Source organism: Zea mays, chromosome 2, assembly GCF_902167145.1.
Source record: "Zea mays cultivar B73 chromosome 2, Zm-B73-REFERENCE-NAM-5.0, whole genome shotgun sequence".
Lineage (NCBI taxonomy): Eukaryota > Viridiplantae > Streptophyta > Magnoliopsida > Poales > Poaceae > Zea > Zea mays.
Genome location: NC_050097.1, coordinates 84,982,546 through 84,994,769, shown reverse-complemented (window position 1 = coordinate 84,994,769; position 12,224 = coordinate 84,982,546).

The following is a 12,224-nucleotide window of genomic DNA, read 5'->3' as shown; positions in this document are numbered from 1 at the left end:
TTAAAATAATCCGAGCTCCCAGCCACTGTTGCTTGTGTCTCTGACATCTTCGCTAAAACCCCTCGGCTACCACTCTTTTACAAGCACTCGGCCCCGACACTGCCCGCTCGGACTCCGGTGACCCAGTGCCAGCTCGGCCATGGTGGCGCAACACCGGCGACGGCGATGGTACCCACGTGAACCCCGAATCGCAGTGAACTCGGGTATGGGCTCAATCGATCCGTGAGAACTCCACAACCCATCTATCGACAGCGACGGCAGAGCACTGGATTTGACGAACTTAATTCCCCGATCACCGCACGGTAGTGTTCAAACAAACGGGCCAGGGAGCTTTAGAGACCTCTCGAGTCTACGGTGCGCGCATGCAATCGCTCGGGAACTGGCGTGGTTGATATAGTTCACACCGAGGCTGTCCTCGGCGCCCGACTGCGACGGCGCGACCATGTTCTACTCAACGTATGGTGGTAAAGCTTGAACAAACCACTTGATCAGCTTCACTGATCAATACAGAGCATGGAACACAAGCCATACGGGTGAGAAACTTTCTAAGCATACCTGGCCACGGTGAAGTGGAGGATCTGCAGGTGTTCAGTGCCTTGATTAATGGATTTGGGCGTGTCCAGGTTATGATTTTGGAGGAAGGGAACACAATACAACTAACTGAAGCTACACATGGTGATCAAGAACTGAGACAAGGATTACTCCTCTGCTCCTGCTCCTTTCCCCCATGGTTTGCTCTTTATATAGGCAGTGAAAGGATCAAGGGGCTGGATTTTTGATCTTGCAACAAGGATAACTATGAATACTAGGTGCAGCTGTGGCTCCCTCCAGAAGATCCACGCAATTACACAGAGCCTAGTCAGATAGGGTGAAGTTTATCCAGGGCAAAAAGGAGGGGATAAGGATGGAGCGCACTGTAGCAGATTTTTGTACTGGTGATATTTCAGTGATGCACCAATCTGAATACCCCTGCCAGCACTTCATCTTTATCTGATCCCAGGTTGGTCACGGCAAGGAGGGTAAATATCGAGGGTAGATATTTTAGCTTTTCTGAATCTTCAGCAGATAACTGATTCTCCCCCTTCAGTCAGCCCTTTCTCCATATTCTGATTAAGAACAGGGAAATCACCATTAACAGAACTTGCTCATTAGTCCAAGGTCTACCAAGTCTCTATAGATTTCATGGACCCAAACCTCCTAGAATAGAGGTTATGGAATTCAAAAGTTGACTGCAAAATCTAGTTACCATTTCTGTTTGCCTGATCCAAAGTTTCAGTTTTTTGCCCCATTGCCTTCTTCTTGACAGGGATAGTTTTAGGCGCCCTTATCTCCTAAATCTCCATAACACCAGGCCAAAGTTTCTTAATCAAACTCGCTCATAAATACAAGCTTTTCAGCTTTGCTTAAATCAACCTGGCACCAAGTCGCATAGGACAGTACCAGCAAGGCCTCAAAGTTGCTCAGACAGAAATTTAAAGTAGATCAGTCTGAACTATATCCTTCAGTCTTGCGCAGCTGACTTATCATCTTTGGACGCCTGAATCTTCCAACTTTGTATAGTGTTAAGCTATGGTCCTTTAATAAATATTGTTCATAGATACTACCTCTCCCACTTTGCTGTAGATACTTGGGCACAAAGCTGCACGGAACAGCCTTTGCAAGCCCCCAAAGTGGAGCAGACAGATAGGTATTCAGAACAGAGTTATCTGATGAGGACCCATAAACCTGACAGTCCAATTTGAGTAACCTTTAATCAAATATTTGTGTAGAATCAAGTCCAACCCTCTTCATAAAACTTATTCTCTGTACTATGGACTCCAACTTTGCCACATAGTTCATAGTCCAAAACCACAAGGGTTGGTCACAATAGGGCTCTAAACTTTGCATCACTACTGATTTCAGGCTTTAAATTCTGAATAGACTAAGTCACTAGCCACCTGACAGTCCAACCTTTGAGCAGCTGCTACTTCACTTTTTATGTGGGATCATGTCCATTATCCTTCAATAAAGTTGTTCACCATTAGGTGTTCTTCAATTCCTATATATACTCTACAGCCTAAAACCTAATGGATTAGGCACAAATGGGCTCCAAAAACAGCAACTTTCACAAAAATTCAGTTTTCAGTAACTGAATACAATTCAGTTTCAGCCACAAACAGTCCACTTTGAACAAGTTTTTCTCCATTTTCTGTGTAGGATCAGGTCAAACTCACTTGAATAAACTTGTTCAACATCATATGGGCTTCAACTCCACTATAAACACCACAACACAAAACCTTATAGAATGGCCACAAATAGGCTTCAAAACTGCTATCAAAACACTGAAATTCAGTTTCAGTTACTGTTTCCAATCTGAAAATTCAGAAACACAGCAGCACCACTTAGAACCACACTTTTTCCTGGGTTCCAACTGTTTTTAGGGGCAAGTTGCTTAATAAAGTTTATACTCCTATAGTTCCTCTACAAGTTTGATATAGTGACCATTAACCAAAACCTCTTGAATTCCAAACTACAATAGCCCAAAGTTTGCTCCAATTGCTGAAATTCAGAATCTGAATTTCACTAAGTCTGAAATCCACAATTTTTGACAGCTTTACTTTGGACCAGTTTTACTCAAAGTTCCATATAGTTTTAGAGCTATATGACTTAACCAAACTTATACTCCACATGTAGCTCTATAACTTTGTTACAATGATCATCTTCAAACTGTTTATAGATCAAATGTTATGAAGGCCCAAAAATAGCTAGTTGATATTATTTTTAGCAAACTTCAAATCTGATTCAAAACTGAATTAAACTTTTTACTCCAACTTTTCCCCTAAAACTTGGAATTCTCCATACATGAAAGTTGTTCAACTTTCCAAAATCTACAACTTTGATATATGGACCACTAGCAAATTCTCTCTAGATTTAAAACTCCACTTTAGGGCTAGTTGAGGGTTTCAAATGTGACTCCTCATCTAGTGATTTACCAACTCAATCCAACTCTAGTACATGAAACTCATGTCCAAAGTGTCCTTGGTTTAGGAGTTGCTTTGCTTATCCACAAATCACAAGGAAGGTTTTCAAATCTCACTTAGGGTTTTGAGGTCAATCCTTCGGCCCAAGTATTTCTTCCACTTGATCTAACTTTGAAAACAAGGTTGCTATAGACTCTAGGACTTGCCTTTAATACTTTAAATTCTAAGCCAGCTTACTACTTGCTCAAGAGACGACTTCTCTTCCCATGTCTTAAGCAAAGTTCTTAATCTGAGCCCTATACTCTTATACACAACACCACATTCATTGAAAATTTTTGACCTAGTGAATGCATTCTAGGTGTAACAAGCACATTAATGCAGATGCTTATGATGACATGTCAGAGTTTTAGTTTACGTAACACCAGGGGTGTTACAAAACACATAGCCATTCGGTATCATTTTCTTAGGGATCACCAACAAAAGGGAGATATCGAGATTTCTTACATCAACACTAAATATCAATTAGCCGATATCTTTACCAAGCCTCTTGATGAACAAACTTTTAACAAACTTAGGCATGAGCTAAATATTCTTGATTCTAGGAACTTCTTTTGTTAATTTGCACACATAGCTCCTTTATATACCTTTGATCATGTCTCTTTCATGTGCTATGACTAATGTGTTTTCAAGTCTATTTCAAACCAAGTCATAGGTATATTGAAAGGGAATTGGAGTCTTCGGCGAAGACAAAGGCTTCCACTCCGTAACTCATCTTTCGCCGTCACTCCAAGCAACTCTCCATTTTTGAGGGAGAAAGCATGAGCACCATGCAAAAGGACTCCATCTTTGGTATAATCTTCACTTATTTATGACCACATGGGGAGAGAATAATTCTAAGGGCTCTAATGATTCCGTTTTTGGCGATTCATGCCAAAGGGGGAGAAAGTATGAGCCCAAAGCAAAAGGACCGCACCACCACCAATTTCAAAGAGTATTTTCAAATGGGTGTCTTTTGTGTTCAAATGGGGGAGAAAGTAGTATTTCAAAAATGATATATCAAAACCCTCTTGAACACTGATAGGAGGATCTCATTTAGGGGGAGTTTTGTTTGGTCAAAGGAAAAGCATTTGAAACAGGGGGAGAAAATTTCAAATCTTGAAAATGTTTCGTAAAATCTTATTCATTTACCTTTGACTATTTGCAAAAGAACTTTGAAAAGGATTTACAAAAGAATTTGCAAAAACAAAATCTGTGGTGCAAGCATGGTCCAAAATGTTAAAAATGAAGAAACAATCCATGCATATCTTGTAAGTATTTATATTGGCTCAATTCCAAGCAACCTTTGCACTTACATTATGCAAACTAGTTCAATTATGCACTTCTATATTTGCTTTGGTTTGTGTTGGCATCAATCACCAAAAAGGGGGAGATTGAAAGGGAATTAGGCTTACACCTAGTTCCTAACTAATTTTGGTGGTTGAATTGCCCAACACAAATAATTGGACTAACTAGTTTGCTCTAGTGTATAAGTTATACAGGTGCCAAAGGTTCACAACAAGCCAATTAAAAAGACCAAAGTTGGGTTCAAAGTAGAGAGCAAGGGATAACCGAAGGCACCTCTGGTCTAGGGCACCGGACTGTCCGGTGTACACCGGACAGTGTCCGGTGCACCAGAGGACTCCAACTCAAACTCGCCACCTTCGGGAATTTCCAGAGGCTCTCCGCTATAATTCACCGGACTGTCCGGTGTACACCGGACAGTGTCCGGTGCTCCAAGGAATGGCGCCTCAGGAACTCGTCAGCTTCGGGAAACTGCGACGGCTGCTCCGCTATAATTCACCGGACATGTCCGGTGTACACTGGACTGTCCGGTGTAACTGCGGGGCAACGACTATTTCGGCGCCAACGGCTACCTGCAGCGCATTTATTGCGCGCCGGCGCGCGCAGAAGTCAGGCACGCCCATACTGGCGCACCGGACACTCAACAGTACATGTCCGGTGCGCCACCGGACATCCAGGCGGGCCTAGAAGACAGTGCTCCAACGGTCGAATCCCAACGGGTTTGGTGACGTGGCTGGCGCACCGGACATGTCCGGTGTACACCGGACTGTCCGGTGCACCATACGACAGTCAGCCCCACCAAACGGCTAGTTTGGTGGTTGGGGCTATAAATACCCCCAACCACCCACCATTCATGGTATCCAAGTTTTCCACTTCTCAACCACTTACAAGAGCTAGGCATTCAATTCTAGACACACCAAAGAGATCAAATCCTCTCCAATTCCACACAAGGCTTTAGTGATTAGCGAGAGAGATTTGTCGTGTTCTTTTGAGCTCTTGCGCTTGGATTGCTTCTTTTCTTTCTCACTTGTTCTTGTGATCAAAACTCCATTGTAATCAAGGCAAGAGGCACCAATTGTGTGGTGGCCCTTGCGGGGAAGTTTTGTTCCCGGTTTTGATTTGAGAAGAGAAGCTCACTCGGTCGGAGGGACCGTTTGAGAGAGGGAAAGGGTTGAAAGAGACCCGGTCTTTGTGACCACCTCAACGGGGAGTAGGTTTGCGAGAACCGAACCTCGGTAAAACAAATCCTTGTGTCACACTCCTTATTTGCTTGAGATTTGTTTTGCACCCTCTCTCGCGGACGCGTTTTTATTTCTAACGCTAACCCGGCTTGTAGTTGTGTTTATATTTGTAAATCTCAGTTTCGCCCTATTCACCCCCCCTCTAGGCGACTATCAGGTTCCCCCGGACGTCTTCTCCCGAGACCTGCATCAACCCTCCGTCAAGATCGACGACACGCCCGAGCCCGAGGCACCCTCGGCCCAGCCCGAGGTACCCTCGGCTCAGTCCGAGGCACCCTCGGCTCAGCCCGAGGCACCCTCAGCTCAGCCCGAGGCATCCTCGGTTCAGCCCGAGGTACCCTCAGCCCCCGAGGGTGAGGCACTGCGCGTCGAGGAGGAGCGAAGCGGGGTCACGCCTAATCAAAACTGGCAGACCCCGTACCTGCAATATCTCCACCGAGGAGAGCTGCCCCTCGACCGAGCCGAAGCTCGGCGGTTGGCACGACGCGCCAAGTCGTTCGTCTTGCTGGGAGACGGGAAGGAGCTCTACCACCGCAGCCCCTCAGGTATCCTCCAGCGATGCATTTCCATCACCGAAGGTCAGGAACTCCTACGGGAGATACACTCGGGGGCTTGTGGCCATCACGCAGCACCTCGAGCCCTTGATGGAAACGCCTTCCGACAAGGTTTCTACTGGCCGACGGCGGTGGCCGACGCCACTAGAATTGTCCGCACCTGCGAAGGGTGTCAGTTCTACTCAAGGTAGACCCACCTGCCTGCCCAGGCTCTGCAGACGATACCCATCACTTGGCCTTTTGTCGTGTGGGGTCTGGACCTCGTCGGCCCCTTGCAGAAGGCACCCGGGGGCTACACGCACCTGTTGGTCTCCATCGACAAATTCTCCAAGTGGATCGAGGTCTGACCCCTAAACAGCATCAGGTCCGAGCAGGCGGTGGCGTTCTTCACCAACATCATCCACCGTTTCAGGGTCCCGAACTCCATCATCACTGACAACGGTACCCAGTTCACCGGCAGAAAATTCCTGGACTTCTGCGTGGATCACCACATCCGGGTGGACTGGGCCGCCGTGGCTCACCCCATGATGAATGGGCAAGTAGAGCGTGCCAACGGCATGATTCTACAAGGACTCAAGCCTCGGATCTACAACGACCTCAACAAGTTCGGCAAGCGATGGATGAAGGAACTCCCCTCGGTGGTCTGGAGCCTGAGGACAACGCCGAGCCGAGCCACGGGCTTCACGCCGTTCTTTCTAGTCTATGGGGTCGAGGCCATCTTGCCCACAGACTTAGAATACGGTTCCCCGAGGACGAAGGCCTACGCCGACCAAAGCAACCAAGCTAGTCGAGAAGACTCGCTGGACCAGCTGGAAGAGGCTCGGGACAAGGCCTTGCTACACTCGGCGCGGTACCAGCAGTCCCTGCGACACTACCACGCCCGAGGGGTCCGGTCCCGAGACCTCCACGCGGGCGACCTGGTGCTTCGGCTGCGGCAAGACGCCCGAGGGCGACACAAGCTCACGCCTCCCTGGGAAGGACCGTTCGTCATCGCCAAAGTTCTGAAGCCCGGAACATACAAGCTGGCCAACAGCCAAGGCGAGGTCTACAACAACGCTTGGAACATCCAACAGCTACGTCGCTTCTACCCTTAAGATGTTTTTAAGTTGTTCATATACCTCGCTCCCATGCAAAGTTTAGTCATCAAGGAAGGGTCAGCCTTGCCTCGGCAAAGCCCGACCCTCCCTCGGGGGCTAAAAGGGGGGAACCCCCTCTGCGTTGAATTTTTTCCTCGAAAAAAGATCCTTTCTGCCAGAATGTCTTTCGTGCTTTTCGACCACTTCGGAAGTGGATCCTGAAAACGACGGAGTATACGTAAGCAGCCAAGGCTGACCGAGCCGAGGGACTCCTACGCCTCCGGGATACGGATACCTCACTCATCACCTTCTGCGATAAGTAACTCACGTTCGGATAAGTGATTCCGCGGACCGAACAAGTCTTCACGCTCGAAAGCTCCTCTGCCGAAGCGGTTCTTCGGGCCTTCTCGACTGCGTCGGTGACAGAACCCCATGGACGGGCAAGAGCGCGCGTAAGCGGCAAGGCCGACCGAGCCGAGGGATTCCTACGCCTCCGGGATACGGATACCTCACTCATCACCTTCCGTGAAAAGCAACTCTCGCTCGCACAGACAATTCTGTTACCGACGAAAAAGTCCAGATACTCGAAACAAGAGGAAAAGAAGCGCAGCTTTACAACACGGCGAGGGCGTGTTTGGGCCTCGGCGGCCGCAGAAAACACACGCTACAAGACAATCCGATCCTGCAGGCCCGGATCTTGACGGCTGAAGGGAGCAGCAGCACCCTCGACGTCGACTACACCTTCGCCGAGGTCCGACCTAGCCTCGGACGGCGACCCGGTCCGAAGATCTCCACTCTGAAGGACGACGTCATCACCAAGCCCGGGCCATCGCCGCCAGGGTCTTCTCCGAGAATCCGGCCCGAGCAGGCGGCTCGGCTGGTCACCCCGAGGCCTCGGCCAGCTGTCCCCCGAAGACATCAGCCCGGCCCGAGGCCTCGGCAGGTCCATTCCGGCGTCGGTCCCGCTAACGGACGACCCGGCCAGGCTCCGGCCGACCAAGTCTTCTTTTCGAGCCAACTCTGCCTCTGTCCATGCTGACACCGCTACCCCTGGCCTCGGCTCATCGAAGAGCGGTTGAGGGGTTCCTTTAACTAAGCAAGAGAAGCCTCGGACAGCAAGGCCGACCGAGCCGAGGGACTCCTACGCCTCCGGGATACGGATACCTCACTCGTCACCTTTGTGCGGGGCAACTCACGCTTGGTGAAGCAGTTCAGACAACCAACAGGCGAGTCTTAGCGCTCGAAAATGAGGAAAAAATACATACATGTTCAGGCCCCGACAGCCACAATGAACAAAAGACCGACATTCAAGGTGCCATTACAAACGGAACTCCGGTTCCACCTCCGCAGGTACGAACAACCCCACTCGATCGGGGGGCCTGCGGAGCGACAGAAGACCGACGAACGGCATGCCGTCGCCCGCTCCAGCAGCGGCGACGACGACTTCTGCTCCGGGGGGCCGAACAGCAGCAGCGATGACCTCGGGGCGGATGCTGCTGCCAGGAGGCCCCCGCCCGTGCCCAAACTCGTGAGGCAAGGACGGGCAGAAGGCCGTAGAGTTGGAGGTCGGTCCGTGGGCGGCCCCAGCTATCTCGTCGGCGGAAGAACCTCTTCCAGCTGCCGTGGCGGAAGGCGACGCCGGGAACGGCTCCGAAGCCACTCGGGTCCGGGAGCCGGGCACGCGGCAGCTGCCAGCGCCACGGACAGCAAGCGCCCTTCCCCCCAATCATTGAGGGAAGGAGCGGGCCACCGCCCACGTAGGGGCCGACCCCAACTCGGCACACTCCCCTCCCCGGCACTGGTGATGAAAATCCTTGAGGCTGAGGGAGGGGCAGAGGCCGCAGCCCGGTTTGCTTTCCCCCGCCGTCAAACTGGAGGTCACCGTCTTGGGTGACCACCGGCGGGGGGGGGGGGTGCAGCCGGGCTGCATGATGAAAATCCTTGAAGCCACGGAGTTGCGTTCCTCCAACGACAAGGCGGAAGGACTGCGGGCATCTCCCATCCGGGGGCTCGGAAGGTAGAAAGACACGACGCATAAGGGAGCGCGAAGACATGGTCGCCTTTCAAGGGGGTCACCCTCTTTTTAAAGGCGACTCTCCCTACTTGCGTCCCCAGCCGTCACGGGCTGAGTCTTCTCCAGCACGCTCCAAGGTCCTCCCCCTACGGCGCGGGGGCTAGGCCCCACGCGTCATGCAAGCCGGCCCAGGGCGGAAGAAGCCAAACCGCCGCGCGCAGTGCATGCAACCGTCCAGCGGTTGCAATCGTCCCTCCACTTTCGCCCAGACCAGCGGGTGAAAGGGCGGGCAGCCATGCAGGCGGCATGCAACCGCGCCAAGTGGGTGCACCTCTCCGACTTCCAGCGCGCCCAGCATGGAAGCCCAGGCCCACGCGTCATGCAACCGGTGCGCCGGATGCTACGTGCGAGCAACTGCACCGCCACTCGCGCCACTGCCACGCCTCCTCGACTGCGGAACCAGTACCGCGACTCGAGGCAACCCTACACACGACCCAGCAGCGCCAGCCTGGCGCGATGGCCAATACGGCCAAAAATGGGCCGGCAATAATGGCGGTGGCAGGAGGGCAGGAGCAGCGGTCACGTCATCAGCCAAGCTTACGTCCCATCCGGGGGCAGCGAGAGAGCCCTCTCTCACGGCGTGAAGACGATGCGCCCGTGTTCCATTCCTCGAACGGCTCGCGCACGCGCAACGGCTGCCCCGCGAACCGCACGCCTCGTCGCATTAACTCCGCGGCGGGACAGGCGGCGCCTCTGGCAAGAGAAGCAAGCGACGCTTCGCCTTCGCCGTAATGACCGCGTCAAAAAAGGTACGCCACGTCATTCGATTTCATATCCTTTTCCTTTTTCCTCTTTCTCTCTCTTACAACAGGGACCAGGAAAGGGGGATACCCCGAAAAGGATCCTTCTCTGTGAAGGAACCAGGCTCCGAGCCTCCCTACTGATCAGAGGTTCGAAGGCTGGCCCCTCGAAGGGTTCAACAGCCGCCTCAGAGCGCGCGTGGGCTCCACACCCACTACTGGTCAGAGGTTCGAAGGCCGGCCCCTCGGAAGGGTTCAACGACTGCCTCAGGCTACTCGGGCTCCACGCCCACTACTGATCAGGGGTTCGAAGGCTGGCCCTCGAAGGGTTCACAGCCGCCTCAGACACAGAGCGAGGGATGACCATGGGTACGTTCGATACATAACCAAGGCTCGGGCTGCGCTCCCGAGGTACCCTAGGACATTTCCGAGACCAGCGGGAACGATCTTGTAACGGAATCCTATCAGAGGGAGGCATCGAGCCCTCGGACCCCGTCGACAGGGGACCGGGTCCGGCAGATCACCCGCAGGTACTTTTGGGCGCGCCTCTGGGCCCCTAGCCGACCCCTAGCAAATGGGGCATGGACGTCCACTCGGATTACCTGCCAGCAGCTCACCGGAGACACCATGTTCGGCGCCCTCCGAGGGCAACATGGCGCTTTCCCCTGCTCCTCCTTGCGGAAAGGCGACGCAGGGGCATATGTAAAAAAGTCGAGTCTGTCCCTGATCGTCCTCTCGCCCTGTGCAGAGGCTCGGGGGCTGCTCTCACAAACTCGACTCCAGCCAAACCGTTGACAGCGTCAACATACCAGCCCGAGAACTTGGGACCCGACCGTGCACCCGGGCTACGGCCAGCTCGCATGAGGGAACGACCAGACCAGCCAAAGCATTGCGCGAGGCATTAAGACCTCGGAGGAGTCAAACCACTCCTCCGAGGCCTCGAGGGCTACACCCGGCGGGTGCGCTCGCGCGCACCCACCGGAACAAAACGCAACCGAGAAAGGCTGGTCCCCTTGCAAAAAAGTGCGACAAAAGCCTCCAAGCGAGTGTTAACACTCCCTTCGAGGCTCAGGGGCTACTGTCGGGGACCATAATTAGGGGTACCCTCAAGACTCCTAATTCTCAGCTGGTAACCCCCATCAGCACAAAGCTGCAAAGGCCTAATGGGTGCGATTAAGTCAGGGATCGGTCCATTCGAGGGACTCGATCATGCCTCGCCCGAGCCTAGCCTCAGGCAAGGGCAGCCAACCCCGGAGGATCTCCGCCTCGCCCGAGGTCCCCCTCCAGCGACGAACATACTTCCGGCTCGCCCGAGGCCCTGTCTTCGCCAAGAAGCAACCCTGACCAAATCGCCACGCCAACCGACCAAATCGCAGGAGCATTTAATGCAAAGGTGGCCTGACACCTTTATCCTGACGCGCGCCCTTCAGTCGACAGAGCCGAAGTGACCGCAGTCACTTCGCCGCTCCACTGACCGGCCTGACAGAAGAACAGCGCCGCCTGCGCCGTACCGACTGCAGTGCCACTTGACAGAGTGAGGCTGACAGGCAGTCAGGCCCGGCCTCAAGTGCCATAGGAAACTCCGCTCCGCCCGACCCAGGGCTCGGACTCGGGCTAAGCCCCGGAAGATGGCGAACTCCGCTCCGCCCGACCTAGGGCTCGGACTCGAACTAAGCCCTGGAAGACGGCGAACTCCGCTCCGCCCGACCCAGGGCTCGGACTCGGGCTAAGCCCCGGAAGACGGCGAACTCCGCTCCGCCTGACCCAGGGCTCGGACTCGGGCTTAGCCCCGGAAGACGGCGAACTCCGCTCCGCCCGACCCAGGGCTCGGACTTGGGCTCAGCCCCGGAAGACGACGAACACCGCTCCGCCCGACCCCAGGGCTCGGACTCAGCCCTGGCCTCTACTGACGGTCTCCGCCTCGCCCGACCCAGGGGCTCGGACTCGACCTCGGCCACGGAAGACAGACTCGACCTTGACCTCGGAGGAGCCTCCACATCGCCCAATCTAGGGCGCAGACCAACCACGTCAACAGGAGGCGCCATCATCACCCTACCCCGAGCTGACTCAGGCCACGGGGAACAAGACCGGCGTCCCATCTGGCTCGCTCCGCGAGATAGGCAATGATGGCGCCCCGCACACCCTATGACGACGGCGGCTCTTAGCCCCCTTACGGAAGCAAGAGGACGTCAGCAAGGACTCGACAGCTCCGACAGCTGTCTTTCCTCCAGGCTCCAG